Source organism: Onychomys torridus, chromosome 2 (genome assembly GCF_903995425.1).
Source record: "Onychomys torridus chromosome 2, mOncTor1.1, whole genome shotgun sequence".
Lineage (NCBI taxonomy): Eukaryota > Metazoa > Chordata > Mammalia > Rodentia > Cricetidae > Onychomys > Onychomys torridus.
The window spans coordinates 38502533-38526812 of record NC_050444.1 but is presented as its reverse complement, the minus strand read 5'-3'; the positions used below and the strand labels follow the sequence as shown (position 1 = coordinate 38526812).

The following is a 24280-nucleotide window of genomic DNA, read 5'->3' as shown; positions in this document are numbered from 1 at the left end:
ATAATACTTGTAAATACAAACACTCTCATGGCCTTTTAGCCATTAAGTTAAGGCATACTAGTGTGAAACAACATCTAATTTTTAAGTTAAGACCCCAAATCTATGATCATTCATTTTACATTGGAATCCTCTGCTAATCCACCAGATTTTCAATGTCAGATTGTCTTAAGCATTATAAACATGATCGATATTTGAAACACAGAGAACCCAATGATTATGAAAGTTATAGTTAAGCATAATCCCCCAAGTACAAGTTACAAGTTGAAAAACCTTTAATAATTCATAATTGTAAACATTCTGCAGTGGAAAGATTTTGTTCTTTCAATCAGGGTTCAACCAAGGGCTGAACCCACCCCTGCCTGTTTTGTATGGCTCCAAGCTAAGAATGGTTTCTATATTTTTAAATAGTTATGGAAAGCCTATCTCAGCATTCATAACTAAAGTTTTATAGGAACACAGCCACGCTCATTTGTTTAAATACTGCTTGTGACTTCACTATCAGAACTAAGCAGTTAAGATAGAAACCATATGGCCCCTAAACCTAAAATATTTACTCTTTGGCCCTTTACAGAAAGTTTCTGATCCCCTTTCTATTTAGAATATACAAGTCATGCTGGGGTTGGATTTCAAAACCCTAAATAAAGGATCACAGTAACAGGAAGTTTTGCCTGAGGTTTTATTTGGACACCAAGGGTAAGGACTCTTTGGAAGGTTGTCTTTCTCCATTAGTCTAGAGAACTGCTCATGGCAGAGGCTGAGAATAGGAAGAAAGAAAATGAAAGAGAAGGAACTTCTGTGGTTGGTGTGTGTGTGTGTGTGTGTGTGTGTGTGTGTGTGTGTGTGTGTGTAAGGCAGGCACCCTGTTCTCTTCCACATACCACAGTACTTACCTTGTCTAAACCTTGTCAGGCTTCACAGGGTGTTCATGCCCCTCACAGCACACCCAGGAAGAAATGAAAGAAATCAGTTAGCCTAAGCCTTCTCCAACCAAGACATGTTGAGATAAAATCATTTACCTGAGAACAGGTGAGTTTTGACTCTTCGGTCACTGTTAGCTTTGTCTTTCAGCAACTTCAGGAAGAAAATTGTTGCAAGGCTTCAAGGCCATTACTTAAGATGCAGTGTCTCTGTTAGAGACACTTTGAGGACTTAAACCCAAAGAAATGCATTTGTACTAGAGTCAGGAGAGAGACGAATCGAGAGTAGGAAACATGTATGGAGAGCGAACACTGGCTTGAGTTAAATGCAGTCCCTGCCTTCCCTGAAGCCATGGCAGGAATCATGTGCCCACTCTTCCTTTGGGCTTTACTTAAGTAATATTTTACTTTTTTTAGTTTTAAGGTGATAATTATATCATTCACCCCTTTCCTTTCCTCCATCCAATCCCTTCCATCTATCCCTCCTTGCTCTCCTTCAAATTCATGGCCTCTTTTTCTATTAATTTAAACAATACTTTTTAAATAGCTCTGATTAAATGAAAAAAATAATAAGGAATGGGCAACTCAAATGCTTCAAAATAGAAAATTAATTCCTAACAAAAACCAGAGAAGTTGGCTATATCACAAAATTATTTCTTACATTTTTAAATTATGTTTTGGGTCAGTCCAAAAGTGTGATTTAAAAAAAAATCAAGATCATGAGGAGTGGATAAAAGAAGCTGGGGTTTTATTAATACTAGGACACTGGAACTTGCACCAAGGACCTTCATAGGTAGCTTTGTAATGCTTCACACTTTCTTAGTGTATTTTAGAATTTCTATAAATCAATTATTCTTTAAAAGGATTTGATCAAACTGCTTTAACAATTGGTTGTAGAAGCATAACATCTTCCGTTTAAAAGAATGTTGCATCAAAGAAATAACCATCTGCTAGTGAACACCAAACCTCATTGAGAGAGGTCTTCAAGGCTTGTAGACTATGGCATGAAGGAGAAAGGAATGTGGGCAGACATTTACTACCAAATCAAGGAGTGGTGGTGGTGGTGGGGACACACACAAGTATGCAGATGCCAGGCAGAACAGAACAGGCTATTTTCTGGGGGACAGAAAAAGCTCATACCTAAAGCTTATCTGACTCTAACCTGCCTAACCTTGTGAACACTTTTGGGGACTGAGGGACCATTTCTTTCATCAGTTTATATGTAAGGTGTACACTACATGGCATATGGTATATGGCAAGGAGAGGCTGGTAGAAAGTCATTATATTTTAATGAGATATATATATCTCACTCTGTATGCTGTGAATGTGTTGCTCTGATTTGGTTGATAAACAAAATGCTGATTGGCCAGTAGCCAGGCAGGAAGTATAGTATAGGTGGGATAAGCAGAGAGGAGAATTCTGGAACAGGAAAGCAGAATCAGGAGTTGCCAGCCAGACATAGAGGAAGCAAGATGTAAAAATACCAGTAAGCCACAAGCCATGTGACAACTTATAGATTAATAGGAATGTGTTTTTAAGATATAAAACCTAGATAGCAAGAAGCCTACCACCACTGCCAAACAGTTTATAAGTAATATAAGTATTTATTTGGGTCTGAGAGGCTGCAGGATTCGGGTAGACACAGGGAAACTCCAGCTGCATATATACACCATAGCTTAAAGAAAAATTACAAAGTAAAACTCCATGCAGCCATATCCACTCAGGTCAAGAAACAAAACCTGACCAGAAAGCTTATGTTGTCTTTTTTCTGAGGCAGACTTATTCTCCTGGTTCCCTCCCCTTCTCTCTCTCTCTCTCTCTCTCTCTCTCTCTCTCTCTCTCTCTTCTCTCTCTCGGTTTTCAAGGCAGGGTTTCTCTGGGTAGACCTGGCTGTCCTGGAACTTGCTCTGTAGACCAACTGGCCTTGAACTCACAAAGATCTACCTGCCTCTGTCTCCTGAGTGCTGGGATTAAAGACGTGCATCACTTGGCCCGGTTCAATTCTCCTGATTTTTAAAGCAACCATTTTGTTGGTCTGTTAGTAGTTTCATCACCTAGCCAGTATTTTCCATCCTACCTACTCTTAAATGTTTTGTCTCAGTTCTCATGTCATTTTGGGCATTTGACTTACTTTGTACTATTTTTCTCTGCACTAATTTGGAAGTTATCTCTTCTCGCAAAGCCTCCCTTTCAGTATTTCTTGTGAGACTCCTGTTGATGAGCTCTTCCAGTTAGGTCTGACCACATCTTTATACTTTTTGGTGTTTGGATCTCACAATTACACTTAATTTTGGTGTGAATATCTTTCTTCTTTTAAGTCTACATTTGAAAGTTAAGTTGTAGACTAGGCAATTAATTAACAAGTATGTGGATTTAGCTTGACAGGACTATAGCCCTTTTGAGTCTTCTACTGTCCCATAGTAACTACAGACACGTTTTCTTCTAGTTTTCCATGAAACTAAGAGTAGCAAAGAACATCAGAGTGGATGTGCGCTTTAATAACTGAACCTTGGCATAAGGATGTGACTATTTGATATTAGCTCAAGATAAGCCAGACATATCACAGCTGGGATGAAATCACCTTTTCTCAAATGCCAGAATATGTTCCTCCTTCTGACGCAAATGATGGAGATTCAGCTGTCCTTTCTCTTTCCTAGTAACATGGCTTCGTCAGGAAGCCCCCTGCTGAATTGCATTCTGTGTATTCCTAGATCTGTCAACTTCTCTTCTGATTGTCTCATAGTTCTTTGGGGCTGATCCACATATTCTAGAAGTGGTTGTTCTGGGAAATTATAATACTTGAAATTTTCCCAAGTCAAGGATGTGTTGTCTTATATAACCATTTTACCGTCATGGGAATCCAGATTAATTCCTATTATAATTAATATCTTTTACTATTATATTTTATTAATGTCTTTTGTGTTCTTGTTTTAGAAGAATATAGTTCACTTATTTTGAATAAGCAGTGTTTGACCTATATTTACTTGTGGTTAGATTCTTATTTAAATATTTTTCTGGATATATTACAGAAATGACATTGTGAGGCTCAGCAGTTAAGGTCACTTATTGCTCTTGCTGAGGACTCAGGTTTGGTTCCAATACCCACATCAGTTGGCTTATAACTGTCTGTAACTCCAGTTCAAGGAGATCCAACAATTTGCCCTCTGTGGGCACCTGAATGTACATGATGCTCATAAACTCATGTGGTCAAATATTCATACACATACATTAAAAAAAAAGAAAAAAGAGATGTGACATTGTACCTTCTCAGTGCTAAGACTGCAGTAGACACATAATGTTGATTTATCGAGTCCCTGCTGGTATTGACTCTGGTCACTTGGCTAACGTTGCATCTGATTTCTACAATAGAACTTACAGTTTTATAATTATAGTAAATATCTAATGAGGAGTGTGTTTGTGACTCTATGTCATCATTTTGAATATTGCTGTTACAGTTTGAATATGGAATGTTTCCAATGAGCTCACATACTCTGGGCTTGGGTATCAGCTGGTGGCTTTATTGGAAGGTGCTGGGAACTTTAGGAGGTTGTAGAGTCCTATAGAGGTTTCCTAGTGAGAACTTAATCAGGGTCCAAGAATCTGAGTTTACTTTACCCAGCAGGGCTGCATATGGGGATGATTTGACCTTGGGTGTGGTTACCAGGTGTTTGGAAGGGTCTACACCTAGCTGTGTGGTGTGCTTTGATCTAGCAAGGGGGAGGTCTTTTGCCCTGCCCCCTGGCATTATTATAAAAAGCCCTTTTGAAGAGGCAAAGGGACCACTGGGTTTTGACGCAGGTCATCCCGAAGCTATCCTGTGTTTTTGTCTTTCTTCTCATTTAGGTCTCTTTCTATCACTTCTTATCCCTCTCTCCTCCTCATAGGAACCCTTTTAAAAGGTGGGAGCTGGCCTCCCACAGGAGATGGGGTCTGGTTAGGGGATGTGGGTGAGAGTGACCTAGCTCATTGGTATCTTGTCTCTGGCCTCTTCCTGTCTTTAGCTCTACTTTCTGGCCACCAGGAGGAAAGGCGCCTCTACCCCATGCTAACTGCCTTGTTGTTCAGGCTTGCCTCCTGTCCTCAACTACAAAATCAGGCAATCACAAACCGAAACCTTTGAAGTTGTGAACCAAATACTTTTTTCTTCCTTAAGGCCAATGTTTTCTCAGATATTTTTCTCCATTCCAATCATAAAATGACAGATTACAATTCTCTCTTGTTGGGATGACAATTAATTGTGTTAGGTTTTTCTATTGTATGTCATGTATCTCTTTGTTGTGGGAATCCTTCTGGAATAAGCACCCTGGCACCAACGAGATTGGAAGAGAGATGTCACTGATGGATCAAAGCCAGAACTGCTTCTGAAAGACTGATTCCAAGTCCAGTTTGCATTCTCATTTTATACTCTAAAGCCACAAAGTGAGACAAACAAGCAAGCAAGATTTTACGGAAGCACAGTGGCAGTCAGCAGGTTGTTAAGGACAATGGCCCATTGATTCAGCTCTTTCTCTAGGTCAGTCTGTTTTAGGTAGCTAGTGAAGTTGTGCTTGGCAAATAGGCACTACAAGCAGTGCCTTAAGTAAATCAATAAACCAGTGTCTAATAATTGGTCTTTTATACCTTATTCTACTTCATCTTCCCCTGTATTTTGCATTTTCATCGTTTTGTTGTCATACTTATCTCCAAATACTGTCTTTGCCTTCATTTCCTCAATTCTCCCTTTAGCTGTGTCAAACATGCTGTTAAACATGTCTACTGGGTTTTTTAATTTTATATATTGTGTTGGTTAGTTGTGTGTTTTAATTTTTTGTTTTCTATTACATAATCATTTTACAAAGATTTTGGTTTCTTGCTGCCATTCTGAAAGTCTAGGTTTTTAATCTCTCGATGTGCAGTAAACATAAATGCTATAAGACGCCAGAAACTCCATTTAGGTTTGTTTTTATTCCTTTGCTCTGACTACTTCATGCTGATACATTGCCCATGTATTTGACCTTCTTTGGTTATTTGTGGACATTGTATTACATCTTTAAAAGTTATTTATAGAAATAATTTGATGTCTACCTCGGGGTTACTCATTGCTTTTTGGCCTCTTAGCTAAGATCAAGTGTCCTTGGTGGTATTTGCAGAGAGGATTTTGTTTGCTTGTGAGGCTGCTACTTTCTGGCTCATCTTAACCTGACTCAGCACATGGGCTTTTGCCTGAACCATGGAGGTATTTTGAATCATGGCTGCTTCACTCTTAGTCGTGAAGTCTTTAAAGTGGGCAGCTGCTCCAGAGCAAAAGATGCAACATACTCTAGGCTTGCCCGTTAGGAAATTCGTCCTTGGCAATTTTCCACCACCTTGTTGTTGTTACCTTTATAACACCTCATATTATCTTGTGCTATTTCAACACCAGTTTACTTTGTGTATTGGGATTATTTTCAGGAAAAGTGTGTATTTACAATGTAGATTTCACTGTCTAAAAATGGGAACATTAGCTTCACTTACCTGAGTTAACTGATTAGCTGGCAATTTATACAGCAGTGGTTCTCAACCTTCCTAATGCTGTGACCCTTTAATACAGTTCTTAATGTTGTGGTGACCCCCAACCATAAAATTATTTCATTGTTACATCATAAATGTAATTTTGCTGCTGCTATGAATTGTAATGTAAATATCTGATATATGACTCCAAGGGAGTCTTGACCCACAGGTTGAGAACCATTGTTCTAAAGGAATGCTTGATGTCTATCAGGATATCAAAAGTTATAGATCATAAAATCAACTTTAAATTTAGTTTTTGATAACACAGGAAAACAAACTTTGGTATTTTCTATTTAGCAAATAGCACTTGTTGCTTAATGTAAGGGTAATAAAATTTGTTGACGTGAGTTTTACTATAACATATTGTGTTAGGCTTATTTGGAGGACAAATACATATTAAATTTATCTCTTTGTTATAGTACCAAAAATAGACCTAGACTTCTTGCACTTACAAAAATAACTGACTTACATTTAAATCAAAACCTTTGCTTCTAAATAAATATATTTTTGTCCAGATGATGAGCGAAAGGAACTTTTCCAATTGTCAGCTCTTTCTAGCTGGAACCTACATGTCCAGGACCCTATATCACCATAAAAGGAAAAGGAAAGTAGAAGGTTAGCAGAGTAATTCCTCTTTGGTTTTACTTTATTGCTTCAGTTTCAGTTTCATACCTTTGTATATTGAATTTTAGTCATCTTCTTCATGTCCCCTCTGCCCACTCTTAGACACTGAGACTCCTTTCCCTGACACGGGACACTTTTACTCCTATGCCTTCTTTGTGTATGTGATACACTGAGTTTAGTTAGAATTTCTTGCTTTAGCGTGGGTCAGAGGTTATTTCCTGGAGCAAGGCCAACTTATCAATGGCTCCAACACGGAAGAAAATGAGACACTCTCTTCTCTCCTCTAAGTGTTCATTTTAAAGGGGCATCTTATGGTATTATTATTATATATAAAATTGTGTTTCTATAATTCACAGATCTGGTAGAAAACTGACTGAAAATAATTTGCAAAATTTTTATAACACTCCAAATTAACTTGTGATATTTTAAAAATATTTATTTTGTATTTTTAATTTTGTGTCTCTGTGTGTGTCTGTGTGTGGTGATGTACACATGAGTACAGGTGCCCAAAGAAGTCATCAGATTTCCTGCAGCTGTAAGCTTTTCAAATATAAGCCAGCGAACCTACAGCCCCCCCCCCCCCCCCCCCGCCCCCATAACCTGCCTTGGTGGATTCTCACATTCAAGACTTGAGCTGTGTCCTAATTCTTCCCTAACCTCCTGCCAAGGACTAGACAGTTAGGACAGCTCCTCATCCAGCTGCTAAAATGACTCAAACAAGTCAGTCCTAAACTGCTTACCCCACCCCATCTGTTCCTTCCCACAGAAACGACAGTAAAAGTATTTCCTCACAGTTTCTTCCTCTGCTTCAGGGACAAGCCCAGGGACTTTAGGAATGTGGAGAAACGGTTCAGTCACATCTCAGCTTAACATAACTACAAAAAGCAAGATAAACATTTTCAAGAAAGGACACGGATACCTTTTTACATAAATACCCATGCTGGGAGTAAAGTATGAACCAAATGAGTATAAAAAGTGAACAAAGTCTAGTACTCTGTCACATGTTGTCAAAACACCACACTCTGTGGAGATCAGAAGGCTGCAGGGCATGCATGCATATCTCTGTACATAGTAAAACCCTGAACATTTCCAATAATTGTTTAAAATGGAGACCACTATGGCAGATCTTCTGAAAGATAACTTAGAGGTGAGTACAAGTCCTCCTGTAGGATATGAGGTGTTTCCATGGCACCATTATAAACACTGTATAAATAATGTGCAGTAGATTAGCTGTGCTGGCTCATGAAATGAGTTTACATGTCCAATAGGGCTAATTCCTCTTTTTAGTTCAACTTGTAATAACCACAAAGACCAACCTACTCCTGGAGTTTGTTTAATAAAGCTGGCTGGCCTTGAACTCACAGAGATCTACTCATCTCTTCCTCCTGATTGCTAGGATTAAATGCCTGCACCACCATGCCTGGCTTAAATATATGCTTTTAAGTAATTTAAATAATATTTTATACATCTTTATCTGCCTTGTTTCCCAGTTTTCCAAAAAGTGACCAGATGATACTATAGGAAGTTCAAATGCACTGTTTAGACTCTTTGGTGGTGACAAAACTGTTGAGATCAAATATTTATTGAAACACCTGTCACATAGAATTATTTTGGCAAGCTTATAGTGAGTGGTATGACCCATATTTTAAAATACTTTTACACCAAGGTTAAATATTAAACATTATTTTGGTGATATATAGAAATTATTTAGTTTGTGGGCCCATGAAAACAGAAGTCATTTAATGCATAAAACACCCTCAAGAACTAGAAAAGGAACTGTTTCATCCATGTTGTCTCTGAGTTAGACAACTTGATTGTACAATGAGTTAGCAAAGGTGTGAAAAAACAGGAACTCTTAAAACATTTCAGGTTGGGCTGGGTGGTCGTGGTGGCGGCAGCGGTGGTGGCACACACCTTTAATCCCAGAGGCAGAGGCAGGCAGATCTCTGTGAGTTCCAGGTCAGCCTGGGCTACAGAGAGAGTTCCAGGAAAGGTGCAAAGCTACACAAAGAAACCCTGTCTCAAAAACAACAACAACAACAACAAAAATCCCATTTCTGGTTGGAGTATAAACAGACAAAGTCCCTACACAAGGCGAATTGACAATTATCCAAAAATTAAAGTAAACAAACTCTTTGCAACTTAAATTCCATTTTAAGAATTTAGTCTACTTGTATATATATGTATACATATGATTGACTTTTAATATGGTTATTCTAATTAAAGATATGTTAGCATGTCCATAAACCAGAAGACTACACAGCTACTAAAAAAGAATAAGGAAGCATTTTATGTATTGCTGTGCATACCAAGATATCCTAAGTGAAGGAAGCAAGCAGTGTTATAACAAATAATTTATGAAAAAAAGGAGGAAGAGAAATCAATACCTACACAGATGCATATAAATATATAGATATAACAGTTCATATAATTAGACACAATATGAAGGTATTTTATAAGTTTATGTTGAAATACATGTTTATATTTATATATCTATTTACCTTCTTGGATTTATGTAAAATATCCTATAAGCAGCTATGAACTTGAGTTGCCTGTGGGTGGAATTAGGTGACCAGAGAGATGGGAAGCAGAACTGATTTTTAAAAAATTGCACCTCAATTAAAATTTTTTATTTTGAGCATTAGCAATGCATCATTACCTACTAAAAATAATCTTACTTTTTGTAAGCCCCTTTGAGCCTCTGCATGTTATATGAAAAAGGAATTATGCTTTGGAGACAAGCCCTATGTGTTGGTAATAACAGCATAAGGTTTGCTTCCTTTAAAGTACAAACAAAAGCAGGTGTCTACCCAGTCCTTATTTTGGGGCCGTATTTAGTCAAATGCTGCATGAAGGCATGGCCTATGACAGCTCATTGCCAGATCTCAGAGAAATAGAAATAAAGCTTGCAGCACTCCTTCTATGCTGACTAATTGCTCAATATAGAGGGAATTGGAATGACATGAGTTAGCCCCTCAACCAATGGTGGGACAATTATACAGCCCAATTCAACTTCAAGAGTAACGGCGTTCTAGTTAGGATTATCATTGCTGGGATGAAATACTGTGACCAAAGCAACTTGGGGAGGAAAGGGTTGATTTGGCTTATGTTTCCACATCACAGTTCATCATCAAAGGCAGTCAGGACAGGAACTCAAACAGGGTCTGAACCTGGAGGCAGGAGCTTATGTAGGCCACAGAGGAGTGCTTACTGGCTTGCTCCCTCTGGCTTACTCAGTTTGCTTTCTGGTAGAACCTAGGAGAAGCAGGGCAGGAATACCACCACCCACAATGGGCTGAGCCTTCCCCCATCAATGACCAAATAAGAAAATACCCTATAGGCTTGTCTACAGCCATATCTTTTGGAAGCATTTTCTCAATTAAACTTTCCTCCTCTCAGATGCCTTTACCTTGTGTGGGGTCTTTCCTTTGTGGTCTGTTGGCTATGAGGACAAAGGGAGCAGAGGCAGTGTGCAGAGCTTTGTAAGGTCTGTGAGTAAGATGGAAATAGCTTTCTGGGAGACAATTTCAGTGTTACAGCTCAGCTTTATTCCAGAGTAAGGGAGCTACATAGGATGAGGCTAGCAGCGGGGCCATCACCTAATTTGCATTTGGCAGCACAGTCCTACCATAGAGCTGGGAGCACAAAACCTAAGTATCACATGGGCAGCCCAGGAAGAGCATCTGCAGGGATCTGTGTCAAAGGTCATGCTTGAGATAAGTCAGGCTTAGGGACAACTTCCAGATAAGGTCAGGCCTCCGAACCTAGGGACACTATCCAGGTAGGGAGGAAACCCTGCTGGAAAGGCAGTCCTCCATTTTGCACTGAGCTCAGAGAACTGTCCAGACGTGGTGGACTGCAACCTTAACTGCATGGTGTGCCAACAAGCTTGTGTCAAGTTGACATAAAACTATTCAATACAGACAGTGAGTCATGTTCCCTAGTAGAAAATGACAGAAAGCCCATCAAAAAGCACCACTTGTTATTTTTCTATCTGCCTGGGAACTGTGTGAACTGAAGAGCTAACATTTTACAAAGAAGTTGAAATCCCTTGATAGGCAAAAGTCATATAAGTAAATTTTTAAAATTTTGTGTTTTGTATATCTTCCTTAGAAAGAATCCCTGAAGCCAATGAATTTCTCATAATAATCAAAAGGTTAAGTGTGACAAAATTGATTTGTAAATGGCCAAAGTGGTAGGATTAAGTTCTTGTTTTTGAGGTTTGATCTGGGCTTTGTCTATTATATCCTTAGAATGCTTTTAGTGAGAAGGACCATTCTGTGTATATGAATTGTTCCACATGGTATGTGAACACATGGAATATTTCTGATTTCACTTTCATCTTTCAGTCATGTACAGTTCCCAAGGAGATATTAGAACAGTGTTTTTCTCAGACTGTTTTAATTTTCATAATTAATTTTTTTTCTTAATGAGAAAATTTAGAAATTCATTTAACTTTTTGTTAAATTGCAAACATATTTCTTCTTTAAAGAGTTCTGTCCTTTATTACACACAATTTGGGATTGTGGTTGTCTAAAAGGAAGAAATGATTTACACTAATAACGTAAATACTAAAAAACTTGGCAGGCCCTGAAGCATGTCCATGAATTTTTTTAAAAATGAAGTGAAATCATTTTAGACTCATTAAACAGTCTTGGAAATGCCCAGATCTGTAGTCTTCATGATAGCCTGGGTCTGTGGTACCCATCTGCTGTGAGAATTTCCTTCATACTCTTCCTTTGGGAATAACAAAGGGCTGCATGGATCACTCCAGGCCACATGATCCCTAAAGCTCCTGGCGGTCAAACTGAGTGGTGATTCTGTGATTGTTTGGTTTTGTTCCACTTTTGTGGACAGATTCTCTTTGTAAGTCTGCTTCTATGTCTCTTCCTGTCTCGGCACCATCCAGTACCCTGGACCCTAGTTAAACCTGTGATTACCATTAACATGTTTCATTCTGATAACAAAAGAACATATCACCCAACTTTCAAACATGCACAGCAGTATCTTGTCTAGGAGATATGACAGGTAGACTTGCTATATGGAATGGGTGTGTGCACAGGAATTTTGCTATGAAAGTGAAATGACACTTAGAAAAATGTCAGTTGTCAATTTCAGACTATATTGACTGACAATGGAGGCTGGGTGGGGTGAGTGGAGGCAAAGAGAGCTGCTGTTTACTAGCCTTGGATTGTCCTAGTCCGGCTGGTGTGCTCTTCCTTAGTACTCTGGTGTGAATGAGAACATGTGCTTCTTTAAGGAATTCCCATTCTGAGAACAGACTGAACAGGAGCGTAACAAGTTTCTTCACTGGACAGAGTGGGACAGACACACCTGCTTCTAGAAATCAATTGAACACAGCTTCCTGATGAGTCAGTTACAGGACCTTCTGACAGGTAGATGATCAAGGGCCTCGCCCTCACCTTTTTCAGCCTCTGATGTCTGCACAGATTCCCTCCTCCAGTGACGTTTTCCCCGTCACTCCACTTAATGTTGTACTCCCTGATGCCCAGACTTCTTCCCTGCTGGACTTCCCTTTAGCACAGTGAACCTGGTCCCCCACAGCCTTTTATTGGTTTTTATCCCAGTGAGAGTGTGTTTTCCAAGGGGGGGGGGTCATTGCCATTCTCTTTACTTCTGTAGCTCTCAGCATCTAGAACAGCACTTGAAACAGTGGTCACTTAATAAACATTTGTGGACTATGTTGCTACATAGGTATAAAAAAGTTTAGAGATTAGAAAAGATATGATGTATTCAGAGAACAGAGAATAATTACATTATGTTTATTTTTGAATATTCACAAGGAATAAATTTGGAATAAATATGTGGGTTTCTACCAATCTACCCCTACCTTGATGACACAGTGAGCCCCCCTGAGTTCCTTGTTCAAAGGTTCAATTTCCATTTGTTGCTTTATCATCACATAGTATGTAGGACCCTCATAATGGCCAAAATAAGGTATTCTGTTAAGGTCTGCTGAAAGAATGAGACTTTTTATGTCAACTCTTTAAAAAAGTATTTTTTATTTTAAATTATGGGTTCAAGTGTGTCTGTGCATGTGACTGCAGTACCTGTAGGAGCCAGTAGAGGCATTGAACTCCCCAGGAGTTGAAGTTACAGGTAGTACTGAATGTAGGTGCTGGAAACTAAACTTGGGTCTTCAGCAAGAGCAGTACATGCTCTTAGCCATGGGCTTTTAGCCACCAAGCCACCTCTTCTGCTCAGACCATTTTTTTTTTTCAACTGTGGTCATCCAATGCTTCTAGGACTATATTCATGGAACCACAGATTCAGAGTTGCTTTTTGGAGCAGTGAGGTTGATTTTAGAGGAGTTGTTTTTCTGTGTTAGGGCAACATGGGCTCTGGCAACAAATGGACCAGAATGTATACTGGTTCAAAATAAGTAATTTCCCTCATTTCGAGGGCAATTGATCTTTGCTGTGAGTAATTTTCCACTATGTGGTTTGAGAAGAGACTCATTCAACTTTACAGCTCCAATATACCTTAAGACATGATATCATTGCACAGCCAGTGGACATGGAAGAGAATGAAGAGGCTACATGGGGCCAATCTGAGATCTGGTCATCCCTTCTATACCATCTTCATGAGACATAATACATCCACACAATTGCCCCAGCACACAGGAGGCTGTTCTAAAATATAGGCCCAGAGAAATCTGATTTTGGGTATCTTTTCAGAGTTCTTTTAATCATTATATATCTGCTGGAGGGACCATCCAGAGTCCCTTGAATTCACACCATCTTTTCCAATATGCCCAGATGTGCCCCTTTGCTCTGAGATTCACTAACTCAGAGCAGATTCTGTCTTTTGGACCTTCCCCATGTGTCAACTGAAAAGCTTCTAGATCTGGCAGCACAGAACCACCCTCAGCTGGCCCCAGGACACTGCACTCCAGGAGGCAGGCACTGTGTGCCCTCCATTCTCCTCTGCCTTTTCTGGGAAGTTTTCTTCATGCCAAGCTAAGGTGGATACTGGTGAGTGTGCTTCAGGAGGCCTGCAGCTTTTCCAAGCCTGTTTCTCATTCTGATTCTGTTTCCAGCTGGAGTTGTGGCAGTGGTATAAGGTTTTAATGTGGCTTCATTTTATTTTTGGTCAACTTTGATATCTTAGGCATATCTAATTTTCTCCCATTAAGTTTCACTACATATACTTGTCAAGTTCTTTTCTAGAGAGAGTCTTCCTCTCTGCTGTTTTCCTACCTCCCCGCCACTGCCCTTCTGGAACTCAGTGGAAGCTGCTCTAGGGTCATCTGAAGCAGGAGGCTGGGGAGGGGGAAGAGTGCCGCTCACTTTGCAAACATGAGCACCACAAATGGGCCTCCCCTCTTGAATGGTCTCCGTCTCGTTTCTTCCATTAAAGTCTAGAATCTGTCTGACCACACTGCCCTTGTAGAACTCTGATCCCCTTTACCATCTTCTAAACTGAGCTCAGCTTTTCTCAATGTCTCATTTTCTGTATTATTTGTAATGATGCTGAGAAACAATATGTTGGCTGGGCAGTGGTGGCACACACCTTTAATCCCAGCACTTGGCGGGCAGAGGAAGGCAGATCTGTCTGAGTTAAAGGCCAGCCTGATTTACAGAGTGAGTTCCAGGACAGCCAAGGCTACACAGAGACACCCTGTTTCAAAACACCAAAACCAAAACCAAACAAACAAAGCAATATGTCTACAATACAAAAGAAAATCATTTCTTGGTCATGTAACAGATAAACATGGGCTTTCTTGTGAACTTTCCCCCGTATACACAGTTCCAAGTAATTACAAGGTCAGGATTCCTTATTCCCTTGGCCTCTGCTTTTTCTGTCATTCAGACAGCAGGAGGCATGGAGGGAGAACCTCCATTCTCTAAAGGTTTCCGTTCAGAAATGACTCATGTCTCTTTGTGGATATCTCCTGTTGTCTCTGCTTAGTTATAAAGCAACTAACTGGACACCAGGGAGACTGTAAAATACAGTGATGGAGAAGAAGAGAGAACAGAATGTGCTGAGTCCCTAACAGTCTACCACGTAAATGGAGATCCTTATAGCAGTCCCCGAGAGCCTGGACCCCTCCCCCGACAAGAGATGGATGACTTGTACATATGTTATTCCCTCACTACACTCACATCTCACATTTCACTTCATCACTGACTTTCCCCCAATATTTTCCAGTATGACTTTATAATTTTCCTCTTACTATATTAAAGTTTTCTAAAATTTTGATTAGAACCTCTTCCAATAACTACTCATGTATTACCCATTGATGCGACCTTCTAGCTTGAGAGCATTGTTCAAAGATTTGATGAAGAAAAGGGGGTTAAATATCACTGGTCAGAGAATTAACTTTCAAGGCTCGAATTTTTACATTCCCTGTTATGATTAGGTCCACTTATGATTCTGTTGCATAAAGTGTATTTATGCAAATTATTAAGGAATAAATTATACCAGGTGATATCTAAGTCTTGTGAATGTCAATATTTACCATTTATCTTGCCACTTTAATCAACTATTATACACTTGTCTAATGAGGACTCTGATGGTCCTAAAGGAAATTGAGGTGATCTTGAGAGATTTTGCCACTCCAAAATCAGTTGTGTGCTTTCTTTATAGTTAGTAAATGTTTCTCTCAATGTTTGCCAAATATTTATATGAACCAGTGAGCTCTATGGTGTGTAGAATTGCCATTAGATTTGTCTAAGTGCAAATTCATGCCCATCGCCATCCTTCCTTTCCCAGTCTCCGAGTATATCCTCAGTTATTTACACATTCACCTTAGAAACACGGCTCTCATGCTTGCTGTCAATCATTTAGCTGTATCAAGATGATACATGCTCAAGTAGATTAATCCCATTGTAACCAAGGAAGAATTTAAAGGACTTTGAGACTTGCTGAAGGTGGCAGGAGAAATGGCTAAGGGCTCAGGGCCACACTGCTGGTAGAGAGTGTTGTGAATGGAGCCATGTCTGTGGCAATCCCTGGCTCCCTCCAGTCAGAAATCCTGCTTCAGCCTATGTAGATTTCTCAGTTATCTTTCCGGCTCTCAGCTGGCCATCTGATAAATATTTCACAGCAAACTATTTCTTAAATCACATTCAAAGGAACCCCTTAAGTGGGAAAAATTTTCTGCAGAATGGAAAATAGAGCAGCTACTCCATTTACATCTATAAACTGAGATAGTACTGGCAGTAGCTCTTTATAGTATGTGGGTTATATGAGATAATGTGTATTGGACAAATAGCACTGTGCTAATCACATAGTAAGTATGAAGAGTGAAATCCCTTATTTTTCCTTTTCTGGTGGGGAGAGAGATGGGTAAGGGCCTCCCTCATGCTATATCATGCCATGACAGAAAGACAGAAAGATCATTGGGGACCCATGAAAGAGAAAAGAACAGCCCAGCTTCATAATAGTCTGCTCCTATAGCCAACTAGTCAATCATGAGAACTGCAGAAATCTTGCTTAATAACTTAATTGTATATTAAAGGACCCATTACCTTTCAGTGTTCTTTCTCTTGGGACCATATTTCAACATAAATTTAAGAGGGGATAACCATATTTAAATCATGAAATAATTTTATATTGAAATTTTTTATAAAGTCAACAGTATAGTGTCTTAATCAGAATTTCTATTGCTGTGATAAAACACCATGACCAAAAGCAATTTGGGAAGGAAAGAGTTCACTCCACATCAAAGACATGAACTCAAGCAGAAGCCAGGGGGAACATTATTTTTCTGGCTTTCTCCTCATGGCTGGCTCAGCCTGATTTCTTATATAACATATGACCCTCTCCTAAACATAGCAGCACCCCTCCCCACACACACCTGAGATGGACTCACCCAGATCAATCACCAATCAAGAAAATGCACCACAGACTTGCCTACAGGCCAATCTTCTGGAGGCATTTTCTCAATTAAGATTTTCTCTTCCTTTAATCCAAGCACTTGGGAGGCAGAGATAGCTGTATCTCTATGAGTCTGAGGCCAGCCTGATCACCACAGAGAGATCCTGCAAAAGATTCCTTCTCAGAAATGTCCAGGTTGTATCACGTTGACATAAAACTAGCAGGTACACATGCACATAGTGTCTGAGTTCTGATTACACTTCAGTGAATTTTGTTTTTCAATACAATGTGTTGACCTAATGAATGGCTATCTATCCCAAGCCAAGCTCTTGATACAGTAACTGAATTTTATTTCTAGAAGAGACAGTAATATTGAAGAGGGGAGGAAGGCTATAGATCATATCTTACCCTCCCCCTCTTTATTCTACTTATTCCTTTTCCAAAGACTCAAGACTTATTCTGTTCATCATCAAAAGGTTGCAACTATCATGGAAAAGTTTAGCCTGGTTCCATACACAGAGGCACCTTCCTCCTGTGTATCCAATGTTTTCTCTCTAATGGAGAAAATAAACTAAAATTTGTGGTGTATCATCTCAACTCCTCAGAATCCCCAAACTAGGTCAATACATTTTTGTTGATTGGTTATGCTACATGCTCTGTACTGTCTCCTTTCATTTTTCATAATAATGTGATGCTTATTCTTAGTCCAGATCACAGTCAACTTCAAGATGTGCACAAACTGTGAGGGAATAGGAGGAACAGTGATGATCAGATAACCTAAAAATAAATGTAATTATAAAAAAAATCTTAGAAATGTGTTGTGGCACCATGGGAATTTAATCCCTCTACTTTTATACAACTAAAAATAAATAAATAGATAAGTAACTAAAGTGGTAGAAAACAGGAAACTCCTTTAATGAAGCAAAGTCTTTGTGGTTGCAGATGATGAATATGTAAAAGCTGCTTTGAAATTTTTAGAGCACAAAACCACTACATATGTATCCCTAATAGCTATTTTAGGTTCTAAGGAATGAGTTTGCTAATCAAGTGTGTCAAAGAATGAAACAGGTAAGATATTTTTGATTATACAAAACCACAGATTGATTTCAAGGCAGAACACCTGAGCTCTGATCTTCAAATTCAAATGCTCCAATAATCAGCATTATTCTGCTCACTGTTAGTCAACACCCAAAGGCAAGAATGTTAAAGTTAAGAACCTAATGGCAGATTGCAGATCTCACAGGTGTCTTTCTCAAGAAACTTCTTACAAGCTGTTGCAGAAACTGTACTTCCTCTATAAACTTTCCTTGGTAATTGAAAAAAATGAGCAATTCTCTGTACCTCATAACCTTGCCCATCACACTATACCACTGAATCCATTACATCATCATTAGGAACTCATTCTAATTTGCACCTATATTTTTAGGTTTTAAAATCGTGGTGATAACATGTTCAGTCATCTATCTGCTCTTGATAAGAATCCAAGTTTGATTTGTTGGTATTATAATTCCAGGTAAGTGGAAGAATGAATGAATTAACTTGTTTATGAATTTAAGGAATACTTGTTGAGTGCCTACTATGGTCAGGTGCCGGTGCAATAAAGATGAATAAGAGGTTGATCCTACCAAAGAAGAATGAAACGCAGTCCTTTATTTTTGGAGATTTTCAGTTCGATAAGAGAAATGAAGAAATGGAGGGCCAGAGAAAGTAGGTAATGTAATGGTTCTCCTGTAACTAGGTCATGGAAGAGTCAGGATGCAAGTACTTCTGTGGGAGGTCACAATGCTAACTGCTTTCCTCTTTTTCTCTATATAGGACATCAAGTGGGTCAAATGTAGAGAGAGGCCATTTCTTTAGCCACTGTTACTTGTTCAGGACACTTGTGTTTGGATGTTAGCCATTAGTGTCACGGTCCACTTCTCCAATGGAGGTCCTAGGGTTCACATCTACTGCTCTCTAACCAACACTAACATCTAAAACCAACCAAGGCATACATGGAAAATGACTTCAAATTTATCCAGTAAGAAATGCAGGACTTAGGTCAAGTCTTTGTGGCCATGGCTGATTTATATACAAAGCCTTCTCTAACTTTATGGGACTAAGAAATGGCACCAACCTAGTCTATACACTTGATAGAAAACCTCAGTTACAGCAAGCATAACTATATTTTGAAAGGGAATTTCATCTAGTCATGCATCATTGATTGCATGTTAAAGTCTACAAAAAGGTATTATTGGAAGGTTCACAATTAACAAAGCACAAAAAAAATTCTCTCCAATCCATTTATAGGTGAAAATTTAAGAATAACTATAACTGGTGTCCTATAATGACCAGAAAATATGTATAGTTTGAAAGGTGGGTCTAGGAACAGTAAAGATATCTTCTGATTCATACCTGGGCTGTGTTTCTGGAGACAAGATAGGTAAACTCCTTTTAGCATACTTTTTTTTCTGCAGATGCCTTCCCATCTACCATATGTATTCCCAGAAACCTTATATTTCAGATCCATGAGATCTGATCAATCTATTGCAGAGGGAACACAAAGTGATGTGGATGCTAGGGTACAGCTCTCCACAGAATCCAATGCCAGTCAAAGGGTTTCAGGAGAACCTGGTGCTTTGGCTTCCACTTCAAAGATAAGTGGTACTCACTGTGTGGGCCAAGAAGAGGAGAGAGAGGGTCAGCCTGAGAAAAGCACAATTAGTTCAGTCAGACTAAGTGATGACAGTGAAAAATATTAGAGAGGCAAGCAAGCGTCATCTTGAAGAACTGCTGTGTCACACCCAAGGAACTATGCAACACACTGGTAGCCCGTTACCTTGATGATATGCTGAGTTTCCTGGAGTATTTAACAAATGCTAACAGCCAAGGATCATTTGAGCAAATGATTTGAAGTCTCTTGCACTGGGCCAGATGTCAGCTTTTTATAAAATGTTTTCCAGAGCCAAGCATCATGGTGCATGACTGCACTCTAAGATACTTGGGAATCTGAGGCAGGAGGATTATGCATGGGCCACACTGTGATTTCAGAGCCAACTTGAAAAATTTAGTAGGACTGGCTCTCAAAATAAAAATAAGACATGTTAGGGATGTAGCTAGGTGGTAGAGTACTTGTCTACCATTCACTGGGCCTGGGTCAATCCAATCCTTAGTACCTCAAACAAAACAAAAAATCTTTATAGGGATTTCTGTGTGTGACTAGGGTTGTAAATTACTGTTGACATCCCTGGGGGACACTTAGACAGGGCCCAGTAGAGGCAACTTGTTCAGGTTTTCATTTCTGCACAGTGGGGAGAACAAGTAGAAGTTTGTGTGATAGCAGCATGCAGGATATCTGGATGGTGTTTTGGTCTAAAGAAGACCAGGGCCATGAGTGGGGGAATGGATAGACTTTAGCAGCTGCTCTCTTCCATCTGGGATTTGGAGCTTGGCATGTGTGTGGGGTGAGAATGGATGGAGGAGGCCTGGGAAGAATGACCACACATTCTTTCCCAGTCTGTGTTACACCTTATAATCCTTTTATCAGGTGCTGTTTTTCACTCCTTAAATCTGAACTGACCCTGTCCTTTGGCAAGTGGCAAAGTGATGTCTTCACTTGGGTTTAGGGAAAATTACAAGCCTGTTCTCTTTCTTTCAGAGCCCTGTGACTCCACAATAAATCACCTTGGATTAGCCATATAGATAATGAGGCACATGGCCTACTTATCCTTTTATTTCAGCCTTCAGACCACTAACTGCATGGGAGGCCATGAGAGGTGAGGATTTGTGATGCAAAGCTCTGCCAAAATCATCTTCTATGAGACCCTGTTGATTTGACCTCTCTAAATCTTCTGTCAAACACCTTAGAAAAGGCAGTTTCTGTTGTTTAATAAGACCATTTTAAAAAACTAACCTAAAAAGAGGATTTTTAACACACCAAAACTACCAAGTCCTAAGTGGAAAGGAAACATGGTGTTGGTACCAGCATGAGGTCATACCACCAACCTAGTTGCTTCATTTGTGATCTCTAGGGCAACCATAATCACCATCATCATGATGCTGAGGAGGGCTTCTGCAAGAATGCTTCCAGTGTACTCCCTTTCTTCACATGCTGTGTTTTATCTCCCTATGCTGGCACTGTTTGGTTTTGTAATTGATCGCAGCCACAAGGAGGGAGAAAAATGTGAGCAATGAATCAAGATCGTATGCCTGGAACACTGGCCTAGATTATGAGGGGCTTCCCTCTCTTTCAAAGCCCATGCTGGGAAAAGCAGGGGTACTTTATAAAGTCTTTAATAGAAAATTGAAAACTGCATTTTCTTGCTTTCTATTGGAAGGTATCTTCAGCCAGAGCAGCAGCTGATGGCGATTTGAGGGTACAGTGTTGGATGCTGATTGCTGAGTTATCACAGATATAGTAGTGTGGCTTTGTGGTTGTTCTATTGCCATAGGTCTGGGCAGAGTGAAACTGGAGTCTCTACTCAGGGTGTCGCTGGACTGAAATCAATGTGTCAGCTTGTGCTGTGCTCTCTTCTGGGGCACAGGGTGCTCTATTCTTGCCAGTCATTGGTAAAATTTTTCCTTTGTGGAAATGAGGTCCTGTGTTCCTTTTAGTAAGACTAAGGAGGCTCTCAACAACAAGTAGCCACCTGCAATTTCCTGCCACATGGCCATGCCCAGCATTTGATTTCCTCCAGGCAGATGTGAGCCTTTCTGATTTCCTCTCTCACATCAGGCAGAAATAAACATCCTACTTTGGGAGGGCTCAGCTGATTGGGTCAGGGTCACTTGACTACTCTCCCTATGATCAAATGATATGGGAATATAATTATACTTACAAAATTCTTTTATAGAAATGTCTGGATTACTGTCTGTGGGTTACCTAGGAGGGGATGTGTACACACCAAAACCAAGAATCCCTGGGAACATCCTGGAATCCTCTTTCCCACAGCAATGAGTAAAATAATTTATAATCGTCTGGGCATGGTGACACATGCCTGTCCCTAGCACTTAAGAGGCTAAGGCAGGGTGATTGCCTGTCAGAGGGCAGCCTGAACTATATGTAGAAAGACTGGGTCGGGGGATGGGAAGAGAGGGAGGGGGGAGGGAGAGGGGGAGGGGAAGGGAGAAGGAGAGGAGAGGGGAGAGAAACTGTAACCACACAGTTTCTAACATAATTGGGACTTCATAACTCCCATAGTATGAACTCCACCATCCATGTTCTTCCTTACAAGCTTTCCAGTTGATAAAACCATCTAGTTAGACATAAGAACTTATAAACTTCCAGGAATTACAGGGGTTCCAGAGTTCCTGCAGTCCCACTGTATTAGAGTATATATATGTTCACTACAGCACAGATCTATAAAGGGGGCTGAGGAGAACACACATTCTAGACAGCAACAGCAATCCCAGGGATGGAGCTTTCCTCATGGCGAGTATAGCTTTCCAGGGTGGAATTTTTTACATTCCTTCTTCTCTTATATATTCCATCCTGACGACAGTTTCCCCTCCCTCCTCTCCTCCCAGCCACGCCCCCCCATCCTCTGGTCTTCCATTTCCCTTCAGAAAAGGGGCAGGCCTCCCAGGGATGTTGCAATAAGTTGCAACATATTTCAAGTTGCAATAATTCTAGGCATATGCCCTTGTATTAAGGCTGGATGAGGCAACCCAGTAGGAGGAAAAGGGTCACAAGAGCAGGCAAAAGAATCAGAGACAGCCCCCACACCCCATGTTGGGAGTCCCACAAGAACACAAGCCCCACAACCATAACATATATGCAGAGGACCTAAGTCAGACCTGAACAGGGTCCCTGATTGTTATTACTTCAGTCTCTGTGAGCCTCCGGGGTGTGATCTTGGTATGACTGCCAATGACATCTGACCATCAAACCAATACCTTTGAGCTTGTGCTCCAGTGTGAAAACACGTGACTGAGTCTTGGACAGACAGGACAATTTCCTGTCCTGTCCTATCTTGCCTCTGATGAGGAATCTGGAGACAGAAACATTTGTTTTTTCCTTCAGCAGGGACATGCGGATCGCACAATAGACACTGTGTCCTCACATGAATCTACTTCACTTCCTTCTCAACACAAAGAACTGGTGAGGAACCGCAGACAGAACAGTGTTTGGATTCTAATTTTGCTCCCCTGCAAACTGTTCCTCTTCCATCATAGCTTGATTTAAGCCATGGTTATGGTCTTAATTAACAATTTAATTGGCTGGTGCTTTCTCAACCCAGTTCTCTGGGGGCACAGTTTTCTGTTTAACTTTCTTGTTTCAATTTTTCAGCAAAACTATAAAATTTAATTAGGAAAGCCAGCAGCTTTGTAACAGCAGCCCTATGTCTAATTAGTTATGTGTTGACCGTACATTCTCAGATTCCACTCAATATTGCATGCACATTTTGCATTTGATCATGTTTCAGATAAGGCATTGTGAATTTACAGCTTAAGCATGTCAGTGAATCACTTTTCACTTTCCTTAAGAGGCTTGGTTACAGCCAGTGAATTCAGGAAAATTAACTTAGAGCCATCACATAGGAAAATGAGAACCAAAGGGCAGGATGTGGGTGGTTACTACTATACGTCTGTTTTCCATTGCTGTGGAATAAATCAGCATCAGGTTAGATGTTTAAACAAAGCCCACTTATTATCTCCCAGTCCTTCAGATCAGTGGTCCAGGCACATCTGGCTGGATTCTCCTCAGGGTCTCAATGGGCTAACGTTAAAGTATCCAGGAATGGGCTGGGGGTGCATTCTCATCTGGGCCTCAGGGTCCTGTGATCTGTAGGACTGACGTCTCCATTTCATGATTACCTGTCAGCTAGGGATCATTCTCATATCCTAGAGGCCATTATCATTGTCTTTCCTGGTCACGTCACTCCCAAGAATGGTTCCCAGCATAGCAGTTTGTGAGCTGCTTTGAGACAACCAGGAACAGCCCTCCGACCTCCTTCCTCTGTGAACAGCTGGAGAAAAACTCTTCGCTTCTAAAGGTTCCTCTGATTTGCTCAGACCTACCCCAGGTGGTCTCCATCCCGCCATATAATGTAATATCAACATGGGGATGACCATCCCACCCTATTCACAGGAAAGGTATTCTGCAGGGCAGGAGCAGAAGGGTACAGAGAGCTAGAGCCATTAGAATTCTGTCAACTCTAGCTTATTCTAGGAAAAAGGGACAATATTTGCTGTGGATATCATTCTGTATAAATAAAACACTGATGGGCCAGTAGCCAGGCAGGAAGTATAGGTGGGACAAGTAAAGAAGAGAATTCTGGGAAGGAGAAGGCAGAGGTGGAGAGACCTGCCAGCAGCTGCCAGGACAAGGAAGATGTAAGGTACCAGTAAGCCATGAACCATGTGGCAAAGTATAGATTAATAGAAAT

At 40.2% G+C, this 24280-nt stretch overlaps 1 protein-coding gene and 1 pseudogene across 2 annotated transcripts in view; one reads left to right on the top strand and one right to left on the bottom strand.

Annotated features, from left to right (window-relative positions):
• Positions 1 to 12619, top strand: part of LOC118577366 — a 49875-nt pseudogene extending 37256 nt beyond the window's left edge.
• Cpa6 (carboxypeptidase A6) overlaps positions 1 to 24280 on the bottom strand; it is a 315538-nt gene that overhangs the window by 175536 nt on the left and 115722 nt on the right. The gene's annotated exons all lie outside the window — the stretch shown is intronic.